Source organism: Lepidochelys kempii, chromosome 7, assembly GCF_965140285.1.
Source record: "Lepidochelys kempii isolate rLepKem1 chromosome 7, rLepKem1.hap1, whole genome shotgun sequence".
Taxonomy (NCBI): domain Eukaryota; kingdom Metazoa; phylum Chordata; order Testudines; family Cheloniidae; genus Lepidochelys; species Lepidochelys kempii.
Genome location: NC_136386.1, coordinates 95,498,395 through 95,510,920, shown reverse-complemented (window position 1 = coordinate 95,510,920; position 12,526 = coordinate 95,498,395). Strand labels below are relative to the sequence as shown.

The 12,526-nt window shown below is 44.4% G+C and overlaps 1 protein-coding gene across 2 annotated transcripts in view; it reads right to left on the bottom strand.

Annotated features, from left to right (window-relative positions):
- Positions 1–11,000, bottom strand: part of LOC140915356 (heparan sulfate glucosamine 3-O-sulfotransferase 1) — a 100,611-nt gene extending 89,611 nt beyond the window's left edge. Inside the window, exon 1 of one of the 2 annotated variants that reach the window (XM_073354944.2) lies at positions 10,455–11,000. The gene's annotated coding sequence lies outside the window, so the exon portion shown is untranslated. The remainder of the gene's footprint in view (positions 1–10,454) is intronic. The other variant, XM_073354943.2, reaches the window with a different exon arrangement.
- Between the last annotated feature and the right edge of the window lie 1,526 nt (positions 11,001–12,526).

The window sequence follows — 12,526 nt, the reverse complement described above, 5'->3', positions numbered from 1 at the left end:
ACTCAAAACTACATTAAAAATACTAAGTTTGAAAAAAAGATGTTAAATGCATGGACATTTTTATTTGAGTTCCATTTATCCAAGCCTTTATATGACTTATGTTTTCTATTAGTGTTCCCAAATAGAAGGCCTAAATCCTTCTATTTTGTACAGAAGTTAGGCCTTTATTTTTAAAGAAAATAAGTTCTTGACTATAGAGGTAACCTTCTAAATGTGCACCGAAGGGATAGGATTTTCTTGAGCCCACAGACTAACAGTTCCATACTGTTCATGTAACCCCTTTACATTGAAAGTAACTGGAGACTTTCATTCAGAACTTTTTGGGCAGCTGTGAAATGCAGAACATGTATGTCAATTTCACTTTGCTAGGGAAAGCTACAAGCAGCCCTGGAGTTTCTCACATAGGTGAGGAAAACTGACAAAACAGCAACCGAGTGTGTGTGTATGCAGGGCCAGTTCTAAGGGTGGGCAACCAGGTTGGTCACCTTCGGTGCACACTTACAGGGAGTGCTGGACCACTGTGCTGCTTAGCTTTTTGGGGAGCGGAGGGCAGCTGGTTTTGATCAGTTGATTGGCCAGCCCCCTCTCCTCAATTGTGTAGATATTTTTTTTTTTTGCTCGGCCACTCATGGGTGGGGAAGCCAAAAATATTTTCCACCATGGCCAACAAAACAGCTAGGGCTGCCCCTGTGTGTGAGTGTCACAGAGACCACTTTTACTTTAACAGCAACCAAGGGCCTGGGGAAGGAAGAGTAGCAGAAATCTTTCCTCTTTTCCCTTTAACAGTCAGGATACACAGACAGGGGAGTGAGAGAAGGATAGGTGCCTGGGCTACTAATTTATCCAACATCTACTGGCTAGAGTTTGATACAAAAGATGGCATCCAACACTAATGCCATTCAGGAGCCACTAAAACCATAGGCACCGACACTGTGCGTGCTCTGGGTCTGGAGCACCCATGGGGAAAAAAAAAACAGTGGGTGCTCAACAGCACCTCGATCAGCTCCTCCCCCTCTCCCCAGCATCTTCTTCCCTCCCCAGCGCCTCCCAGGATCAGCCATCCCACGATGTGCAGGAGGCGCTGGGGAGGAGAGGGGAGGAGTGAGTGAGGGGTCGGAGAGGGGGCGAGAAGAGGCAGGGTGAGGGCAAGGCAGGACGAGGCAGAGCCAGGGTGGGGCATTGGGGGAAGGGATAGAGTGGAGGCAGGACCTCAGATAGAGCAGGGGTCGAGCATCCCATGGCACATTAGAAAGTCGGCGCCTCTGACCAAAATTACTGACTCCCATTCTATCCCTCACAAAAAGCAAACAAAAATAACTCTGACTGTCCATGACGATCACAACCATTCTGCATTAATATAAATGACCACCACAATTTCAGTTTTTACAAATAATAAGCTTATCATGTGAACTTCAAATACTAGCAGTGCCATACCAAATAAGTCAACCGGTCAATCTACTCCAGTATCCTGTCTCTGACAGTGGTCAGCACACTTACGTAAGCGGGGGAATAGTCCCGCTATTGTGGGGAACTTTCCTGGCTTCTGCACTACCCCGGTGAAGTGGGCTAGCAAAAGGATCTGAGTCCTCGCTCCCACTTCCTTTACCCAGTGGCCTCCCTGCCCTTGAGGACTCCCCTTCCACTCTCCTGTCTGGCAGAGTCCTCGTAACCCCAAAAAGGCTGGGTCCGGGATTCCTGGGGGGCTCGACCCCCAACCCTGCTGTGGTCACCTAGGACAGGGGCTAGGGTCTTCCCACTCCGAGGTACTCTCTCTCTGCACTGGGCACTTCTCTGACCCACTGACCCACATACACGTTAAACCAAATGCAAGTTATTTAATCAACAATTAATTTTAAAAAGAATAAGGAAAAATGGGAACAGTTAACGGAAACACATCACCCCGCTCTGTGGCAGGGAACATCACAAACAGTGTCTCTGTAATGCCAGGGCAGTTCACAGTCTGTTCCTTGTAAGTCCTAGGCCTTCTTCTCAGGCCCTGACTGTGCTGCAGGGATGCTGTGGGCTGGACACTCGCTCTGGTGGTGGCCACACGCTCTCAGGCTCTAGGTGGCAGGACCCTTCTTCCCAGCGTTGCCCCCGCCCTGTCAGGGTTACCAATCCCCCCCACAAGTCTGGCCTGCAGAGCCTCCTGGCTGAGGCGTCTCCCTGTGCTGGGCCCGCTGCCCAGGGTCCCCCTCCGTCTCCCCAGCTGCTCCCCGCACCCAGCTCCAGACTGCTCCAGCCCCAGCTCCACCACCCTGTCTCTGCACTGCTGCTGTTGCTGCTCTGCCTCCAGCTCCCTGTGCTGCTTCTTTGGCCCCTCTGCCTCTGGTTGCTGCAACTCTGCTCCCAGGACAGGTCTGCTCTGCAGGCTGCTTCTGTGACTCTGCTCCCAGCACTGACCTGCTTCCTGGGCTGCTTTTCTGGCCCCTCTGGCTCTGGTTGCTGCAGCTCTCCTCCCAGGGCAAGTCTGCTCTCTCTGGGCTGTGCCTCTGGCTTTGGGGCTGCAGCTCTGCTCCCAGGACAGGGTCTGCTTTCTCTGGGCTGCTTTTCTGGTCCCTCTGGATCTGGCACACCCCTGCTCCCCAGCTTAGCTTGGGCCCCTGCTTTCTCCTTAGCTCAGCCCCACTCTGTCTGACCCAGGCAAATCCAGCTCACACAGAGGACAGGACCTTCCTGGCTTCCTGACTCCCTGATTAGCCTGCTCACCCTGTCATTGGCCTCTCCCCATTGTTCCTGGGGACTATCAGTCTCAGGGTCCTCGTTTCCCATAGACCCTTCCCCTTTTAGTACTGGGAGCTAGCTAACCAAAACACCCCCACTGAATGTTAGTAAGGGTTCAACAGTCCCCTTACACTTATTCAGATTCTTAATTTTTACATTTTTATTAAGTTAGAAAATGGTGATTGATGCATTTCTCACTAGCGATTTGTGTCAAGCTCTTTTTGGATGAAAACTTGAATTCAACTAAAAGTGCACAAAACCAGCATTTTTAAAAATTAGTTAAATAAAACTACTGTAAATATGCTGGATACATAAGAAAAAAGGTTTACCAAAAAATGCTTTGCATTTAAATCTAACTGATTGATTAAACAAAGGAAGAATTATCTGTAGGTTAGTGAACTGAATTGATTGTTTTCGGCCACCATTGTCCTTCAAAACTATAACAGGGTTCAAAAAGAACTAGATAAGTTAATGGAGGATAGGTCCATCAATGGTTATTAGGCAACATGGTCAGGGATGCACCACCATGCTCTGAATGTCCCTAGCCTCTATTTGTAAGAAACTGGGAGTGGACAACAGGGGATGGATCACTTGTTGATTGCCTGTTCTGTACATTCCCTTTGAAGCACTTAGCATTGGTCACAGGATTCTGGGCTAGACGGATCATTGGTCTAACCTAGTATGACCGTTCTTATGTTCAAAATTTTAGAACTTGTAGATCTCAGCCTCTCACAAGTAGTTTTCATTCATAGATAGAAAAAGGAAAACAAGCTTTCCTGCATTTTCAACTCTCACTTGGCTTCTTAACTATGAATGAACTAGTCATTGAACTGAACTAGTTGAATAAACGGAAGAAAATGGTCTCTCTGCACCTTGCAGAAAATGCTACTGCTGTTGACAATTGATGATAAGTTTAGGCCTTAACATAGGCTGCCATAATTTCAAGTTTAAATTTAAAAAAGAAACCTATATTTAATATAAATGTAAGTAATTTTTTTAATTTGTAAATTTTTTATCCTCCCTAATATTTGTTTATGTAACTATGGATATTCCTTTTACTACTGAAAACATCAAGTCCTACCCTCAGTGGGTACATCTACACTCTGATTAAAAAAAACAAACCCATGGCACTGAGCCTCAGAGTCCAGGTCAGCTAACTTGGCTCACAGGGCTCTGGCTGTGGCGCTATAAAATTGCAGCATAGACATTCGGGCTTTGGCTGGAGCCCAGACTCTAAGACTCCACAACGGGGGGAAGGTCTCAGAGCCTGTGCTCCAATCCAAGGCCAAATGTCTATGCTGAAATTTCATAGCTCCGCAGCCCAAGCCCCGCAAGCCCAAGTCAACTGACCCAGGCCAGCCATGGGTCTTTTATTACAGTGTAGACATCCCACAAGATGCCACTGGGTAATACATTTCATAAGCTACTTGTGCATTGTGTGAAAAAGCATTTGCTTTTATAGCTTTGAATTTGCCCTTTCAGTTTCATTGAATCCTCCGTTGTTCTTGTGTACGAAGAACAATTTTGTGTTATCTGTAAACTTTGCCATCTCACTGCTGACCACCTTTCACAAAACATTAATAAATATATGGGATAAGACCAATCCTGGTACAGAATCTTGTAAGCACCCCACCGTTTACCTTTAGCATGATGAAAACTGACTTCTTATTCCTATTCTTTGTTTTCTGTCTGTTACCAGTTTCTGATCCATGATAGCATTTTACCTCTGCCTCACGACTACTTTGCTTCTTTAGTAGCTTCTCACGAGTGACTTTGTCAAAGGCGTTTTTAAAAAGTCCGAACAAATATCAACTGGTTCTTTTTTAGCCACTATTTTATTAATCTGTTCAAGGAATTCTAACAGATTACTAAGGGACATTTTTCTTTTGCAGAAGCCATGCTTGTTAATTGCTATAATATCATGATTTTCTAGGTATCATTCTATTTTTAATTATTGTTTCAGCCAATTTACCAGGTACAAATGTAAGGTTTACTGGGCTGTAATTTCCCAGAGCTCCCAATGTAGTATCCTATATAGTAGCAGATTTTCATGACAGACTGTTTTTTGCTAGAAGCTCAACTACTTCATTTTCGGGGCCTGTCCCTGTCAGTTTAAAAAAAACAGAGTGTTGTCTCATGGTTTTTGTCAGCCTTAGGAGAATTGTCACCTGAAGTAGCCACTGGCCAGCTGAGCTGGTAAAACAGATAACAGGATGTGTCAGTACATAAGCACCTCCGGGACCACCCCAACTCTGACATAAGTCATGCTGCCCTCCTGCCCCCAGGAAGCCTCACAACAAGCAACCTCTTCATGATAATCCTCTCCCACACAAAGGTACGGTCTACACGAGGAAGGCTTTGCTGGTATCACTATCTACACTGGACAGGGTTTGCTGGAATAACCCTATTAGCAAACCCTCCTAGTGGAGACACAGCTTATACTGACAAAGTTCTTTCACTGGAAAAGCTTATACCAGTTCCCAAATGAAATAAGCTACACCAGCTAACAGACTTTGCCAGTACAACTCCATTTATACTCGGGCTTATGGTGGCATAGGTCTGTCAGGTAGGGATGGGTGGTGTTGTTTTTTTGCACGCTCTTAACCAACATGCCAGCAAAACATTTAAGTGTAGACCTGGCCGAATGGACATAAGTTTTACTGGCACAAACTGGTAAAACTGCACTTATACTAGGACTTTTGCAGACACAGCTATGTCAGGAAAAAACAAACATATTGTATCCTTAACCAACACAGCTATACTGGTAAAAGTTTCTAATGTAGAAGGCCAGAGTCAGATCCATGTAAAGTGCAAAACTCTGGACACTCTGCAAATGGTAAGCCTATGAGCAGTGCAGCCACACTAATGCATGCAGGGAACCACTGATGAAAAAACTGTGGGCCAGTGTTAGAATATAAGAACAGCCATACTGGGTCAGCCCAAAGGTCCATCTAGCTCAGGACCCTGTCTTCCAACAGTGACCAATGCCAGGTGTTCCTGCTTCTCCTCACAGCCTCTGGGCCAAAGGTGAGCACGGAGGGTGTAGTATGATAGTGGCAAAAGAAAGAAGGGAGTAAGAGGGACTGATCAGAGCAGGTCAAAATCTTTCATTCCAAATTTTTTTAAATGAAAAATGGCTTTTTCATCAACTTGGAAATTTGTTTTCAATTAATTTTTGGGCCCAAAATTAACAAGCTATTTGGGGTTTTCAATTAAAATCTGAAAACTTTTGAAGAAAAATCTTGATAAAAAGCAAAATTTTCATCAATTTTTTCATAGGGACAAAATGTATTTCCCGTTCAGCTCTAACATGACTAGTGACTGTGATAGAGGGAGTGAATGTGTAGAGGGAGAAGAAGGAGACACGAGAGTGAACGAGGGTATTCCACCTGCATCTTTGGGTACCTAACTTTAGGCACACAAGTTTGAAATACCTGAATTATGTAACTTGACAAAGGCCATAGATAGAGTCAGTGGCTGGCCTGGGATTAGTCCCTTGCTCTCAGTCCTTTGATTAGTCCACTAGACCACATCGGCTTTCATACTACCAAGTTGCCCTTCCCTGTGGTCACAGGTCATGCGGGGTGCTCAGCAGAGACACTGACTCAGACCCAGACAGCTAGCTACTAGGGAGCTTGTCGTGGCTCTAGTTCTTCAGCAATAGTTTACATGACACTGATTACAACCATAAACTTGGTATGCAGTCTTCATCACCACTCTAACTCCTCTTCCCCACACAAAGATACACCAACCCACAACCCCAAAGACCTGGAGTTATGCTTTTTTCTGGACACCAAATCCTAAACCTGGATGACTGTTAATAACCCATGAAGTTTAGGAAAAGATTAGCTCCAAGCTTTAACCCCTAGTGATTGGTTCACATCCTTTTACATTTTCAAGGCTATCTTTGCATGGAAGAAGACTAGAAACTTACTCTTTTCTTCAAATTAAGAGATTCAAGCAGAGACTAGGAATTTTACCAAACAGACTGATGGCCTGGAATGGTATTGCCTCTCGTACAGGCTCATCAGAAAATTACCATTCCACACTCATCAGCTACTGAACTACTACAAGTTTGTAATTTCCTATGTCTTTGTATGAGCCATCCGATTCTCAGTGTGGTTTTATTTCCCTAGATTACTGCCACCCACTGCTAGCCTGTAACTGACCATCCCTATGAGTCCACTCTCAAAGACTATGGAACTCTTTCCAGTTTTGCTAAAGTGAACAGCTTGTTTGAACCCTGAAACCACCACCATTTTTTGGAGCACAAGTTGACGAGACACGTTCAAGAAAAGTGACAATGTATAAAACAAGAATAGCGACTGGATACTGAATTGCTCATGCATACAGGCCTATGCTGTCAGCATTGCACTCTCTAGCCTTATGCTGCCATCTCAATATTTCATAGCAATCACTCTTAAAATGTATGCCTGCAGCTGATGCCCAGGTAATATTCCTCTGGTATCTCCAGACATTCTGTTAAACAGTTTTATGATGCTAAGAGAATACCATGCGATTGAAAAACAAGCTATAGACAGTAAGGAGGGCATGCTCACTTTACCACAGATATGGACCAGTTGTCAAATAGTAAACTATAGGTCATTTATATCACACTGAGTAAATGCTGTGGTCAGACAACTCTGCTCGGCCTTGCTCCTTTTAAACCAGGTGTCACCAAGAGGCGTGGAAAACTACACTTTTAAGAAAATGCTCAACCTGTTGCAGCAGCTGAAAAACCAAATAGGACTGTCACTTACTCAAGTCACTGAGCCCTGGATTCATTGCATCAACCAACAGTGTCAATAGAGTCTGAGGAGTAAAGCATGATAACTGTACGTGCACGTTCTTTCCTTGCTGCTGGCTGACCAATGACTTCCCATTCTGATTAAAATGGAAGCAAATGATTTCCAACATAATTTGATCCAGGCTTCAGTGGCCAAACATATATTATATTTCAGCCTTAGACAGATACTAAGCTCAAACTGCGATGGTGGCTCTGGTATCATCTTTCTTTTTCAGAGCTTCCATGCCACATGCAGCGACGTATTCAGGCAGAACACCAGCCAGAGTGACAGCAAGAGGACTTACTAAAAGTAGCAATAGAACATCATGTCCCTGCCACCTCAGACTACTACTTTCTCTTATCAATCTATACAGGTTCAGGGCTCGCCATTCAAATTCAATCGGCTTCTAGATCAGTGAAAAATGATTATTGCTAAATATTTTTACTTTTAAAAAGTCAACACATAAGGAAAGACATTTTGATCGATCCAAAAATAAAAAAAGTTAACTATGGTGCTAACCTCCCCATTCCCACCACCCCTACCCCCCAACAAAATATCCAAAAGGTTATTCTCGGAGTTGCTCACCACTCAGTGTATACTTTGAACACACTGGCTGTTCAAAGTATACACTGGATGGTCCAATGTTACTGACAGTTCTGAACATGCCATTGATAGTGATAGCAGAATCATATTTGACAAACACTATGCTTTTAAAGAAAAACAACTGCCCTCCAGTTGCCATTGCAGATATTCAAGCCAACTAAGAAGCCAATAAAGAAGACCCCATTGTTTACAGTGGTTTGACCTATAGTTTCCTTATTTCATGCACATCTATACTTGATTCCCCACCTTTTTGATTGGCTTATTGACAAACTTAAAAAAAAAACCCACAGCAGTATATTTGATGAACTATCTGCTGTGCTTTGTCAATCCTTGAATGACTGGGTTTGACAGAAAAACCACAACTCACAAATATAATTTCCTCCTCAATATTTTCTTTTTATATTTTGTCCTTTTTATACATCTTGGTTATTTGTTTTTGACTCCTTCATGCTTTAGTTGTAGTGCTGAATACTGATGAGACAATTAGTGCAACCATTTTTGGTTTTAAGACTAGATGTGTCCAGCAGTAAGATCACTTGTGACCATATTTGTTACTTCTGACATACCTGGGCTTATCAAATATTTTAATAGGAGCCTCCCTTTCACTAATTGACAACAATCTCTCTTCATTAAACCTGCAAGTTATGAAAGTTCAAACCAGATACACCACTGGTGTTATAACAACAGCACCCCTCATTTTCTTCAGTCATTGTGCCTCAAATAAAGGAAGATTGTTATGTTTTGCAAGTTGACTTGAATTACTATTTGTCTTTTTAGTATGGACATCAGTATTTTTGCACAATTGGAAGAATAAAACTTTTGCAGTTTTTGCAACTTTTACTGTTTTCTGCCATAAGATTTACATATAGGAATGACCATTATTAAAAATATTATAGATTGTTAATATTAACCAAATATAAATATTATTTGCATATGTACAGACACAAACCTGTTTGTGACACATCTGTTTAAATCTGCAAGTATGACTAGTAAAATATAGGCAGCTTAACTGATGTCACAACAAAAAAATCTAAATTTTTATCTTAAAGATACTATAACATGAAACAAATGATTTTCTAGAACTATACCAGTCTATAATCAAATTGCCTAATTAGTGAACCAATATTAGCCATATTGATAAGAAATTCCTATAAATAGCAGTCACGTGCAATCGCTTTTTAAAAAAGAAAAAATATATATTGGCTAATCTCATTTATTCTCATGAACCAAAAACTATTTAAAAGTGTTTCACTTGGAGAAGTAGTCAAAAATTTACAGAGAATGAAGTACTACAATTTAAAAAGGGTGATTCAGAGGATCAAGGCAGTCTATATACATTTGGCATAGATTTTCTTTTTTTAAAGAGAAAGAGAAAGTGAATCATTATTCTGGTAGCTGCAGTTTTTCCAGTCGTTTTCAGCCATGATATAAATTGGAAAATGTGATTTTGCATGCCTACACTCCAGAATTTGGACAGTGAAATTTAACATAGCCCAATGATTCTCATTTTATCATAGACAGGTGTCAAAATGAAAGGATGCATTTAAGTCTAAAACATAATCCTTATATTAGTCACCCACTTTTGAGACTGAGAAATATCAGTTTAACAATTTACCCAATATTATGTACTCTAAAAGGATTACCTGTATTTGTATCAGAACAAGACAAGAGTGCGCTCTTCAGAATTACAATAAATAACTGCAGTTTAGCTTTAAATGAAATGAGGTACTTTGGATCTGACCTGACTCTAAATGGTCCCTGTCTTTTCCTAGTGGAAAATTTAAATGCAGCACTTGGATTCATAATTCCACAGATCTCAAACACATAATCTAAGGCAACCGCTTTACATGAGTTATAGTTGTTCTCTAGATTCAAATGACAAATCTCGATGGAGCAGGTGCAATGGGATGTGGTTCCCCCCCACAAGATAATTTCCTAGTACTGTATGTAAATTAGCAAGTCTTCATTACTCTGGTGTAACCAGGGCATTATGAATATACTGGCTGTGTTTAATATTTCGTATCTTTTCAAGTGACCTGGAAGTCCGGAGGTTTAAGTCACAATGTTTTTGATAGCATCAGTAGCTGTAAAAGTAGGACTGAATCATGCACAGTTATGCAGGAGGTGCCGATTCTTAACTATTGAAAGGATTAAGGACATTAGGCTACTTGCCTGTCTGTTTACTACTCTTCCTGGGCTACCAAGGGACAGCTAACAATAAAAGCAGCTGTTACTCATGCACAACCTTACGCCGCCCTCCCCCCAAACCCAGCCCTGTTTCCTGGCTGCTGCTGGAAACAGGGAGTAAGCCGGTCCCTGGCTTCTACGGCGAGTCCTTACTCTCGTTACCTCCTCCGGAGCCATAGAGAGCGACGCTTCCTCGGCGTCCGGGTTTGCCAGGCTGGCAGCAGAGCAGGCTCGGAGCCGGAGCGGGTGCTGGAGGGAGCAGGGGGCAGGCGCCCGCGCTCTTCACCCCACAGTGCTGCGGCTGGAGCCGGTGGCCCCGTCCGCTCCGGATAAATGCAGGACCAGCAGCAGCCCCATCATGATTAATTTATCAGCGCGGGTGACCGGAGCGGAGCGGAGCAGGGGCTGGGCAGGCGGCTCGCACGGTCACTCCGAAGTTGCTGAAGGGACGCATGGGTTCCCGGCCAGCCAGGCACCAAGCGGGGGGGCGGCGCTCAGCGCGGAGCTGGCTCCCCGCCGGCTCCGAGAGAGGGGAGGAGCCTGGGCAGGTGACTAGGCGCCCACTGTCGGAGCGAGCCGGCTCCTCCTTCCCCTGCCTCGGGAGGTACCGCTCCCGCTCCGGGCTGGGCTCGGGCGGGCTGCTGGCGCTGCCCTGCCCGCTCGCGGGGAGCCGGCTGCGGGGACTGCCGAGGCGCTGGGAGCGCTCAGCCCCCGGGCAGGGAGGCGGTAGCGCTGGGGCATCCAGCGCAGTACCTGAGCCCCTGCTCCTGCAAAGCCGGGCTAGACCGCGGGGCCGTAGTTCGGGCTCGCCCGTGGAGAGGGATCCGGTGGGCAGGGCGCTGCAGAGGGGCCGCCTGAGCCGGTTCCAGCAGCTTGCTCGTTTGAATGGTGAGGTTTGGAGCTGTTGGACCAAACCCGCAGGAAAGCCTGGAGCCAATCGTGTCTCGCGGCCAAAGCCTCTGGGAAAACCCCACTGACTTCAATGGCACCACCCATGGTTAGTCCTCTGCCACTCAGGGTGCCTTGCTTGCTGCCGAATAAACAGACAGGCCCCTTGTTCCAAGAAACTTACAAACGAGGGTCCTAATCCTGCAACGACAGCAATGGGGCTCCAGGTGGGTGCAGGGGTCTCCCCAGGATGTGCGGAATCAGACCCTAAAGACAAGTTGCCCCTTGGTTACATCAAGTGGCTGGGGAGCAACAGGGTTACACTGGTAACTGACGAGAATATAGCCCACATCATGCCAAATGAGGACAAAGTCTGAAGAAAGAGAACAAAAGAGGAGGAAAAGGGAATTTATATGGCACAGTGTTGTTTTGTGTTTTCTTTTTCTGCTGTAGATTTTTAGGTGTTGGCTACATTCAAAGGAATAAGCACTAGTTCTTCCACAGCTGAGATTGGATGTGCTTAAAGCAGCTGGTGGTGTTTCACACTTGACTGAATGAATTTAGTCTACAAGTTTGGCACCGTAATACTTCAGAGGACAATTGCCTTTTCTTTGTTTTATATTAATTTTTGCAGAAGAAAGATTTTCAAATTCTCCCTTTCTGAAATGTTACCATTTTCCTCACGTTTGGGATTGCTGTAATTCTAACCCCTAATCTTCCAATAAGCTCAGGCAAAAGCCAGTTCTGAACTTTTAAGCACGCACAATTATTCCATTATTTGTCACAAAAAAATTTCCACCAACTCTTCTTTGAAGGCCAGGGGTATGGGCAGAGCACTACTGGTGGGTCAGGTTTAGAACTGGTCAGAAAGTTACATGGAAAACATTCAGTTTGACCAAGATGATTCAAATGGAGGGCTACTTCTGTTTCTGCCTTCAGAAACTGCCAGCCTGGCTCCCTAACATTTTAAGAAAAGGAGTACTTGTGGCACCTTAGAGACTAATTTATTTGAGCATAAGCTTTCGTGAGCTACAGCTCACTTCATCGGATGCATACTGTGGAAAATACAGAAGATGTTCTTATACATACAAACCATGAAAAAATGGGTGTTTACCACTACAAAAGGTTTTGTCTCCCCCCACCCCACTCTCCTGCTGCTAGGGAGCTTATTCCTTCACCCGCTTCCTTCCCTGGTCCTTCTCGCATGAACAGAGAGCAACAATACCCGAAGTCCAAAGGTGCAAACAATTTGATGTTTATTGGGGTGAACTTCCAGCAAGCATGATTCCAGTTTCCTTCCTTAGTGTCCCCCTTCCCAGCTCTGACACCACAGCGCC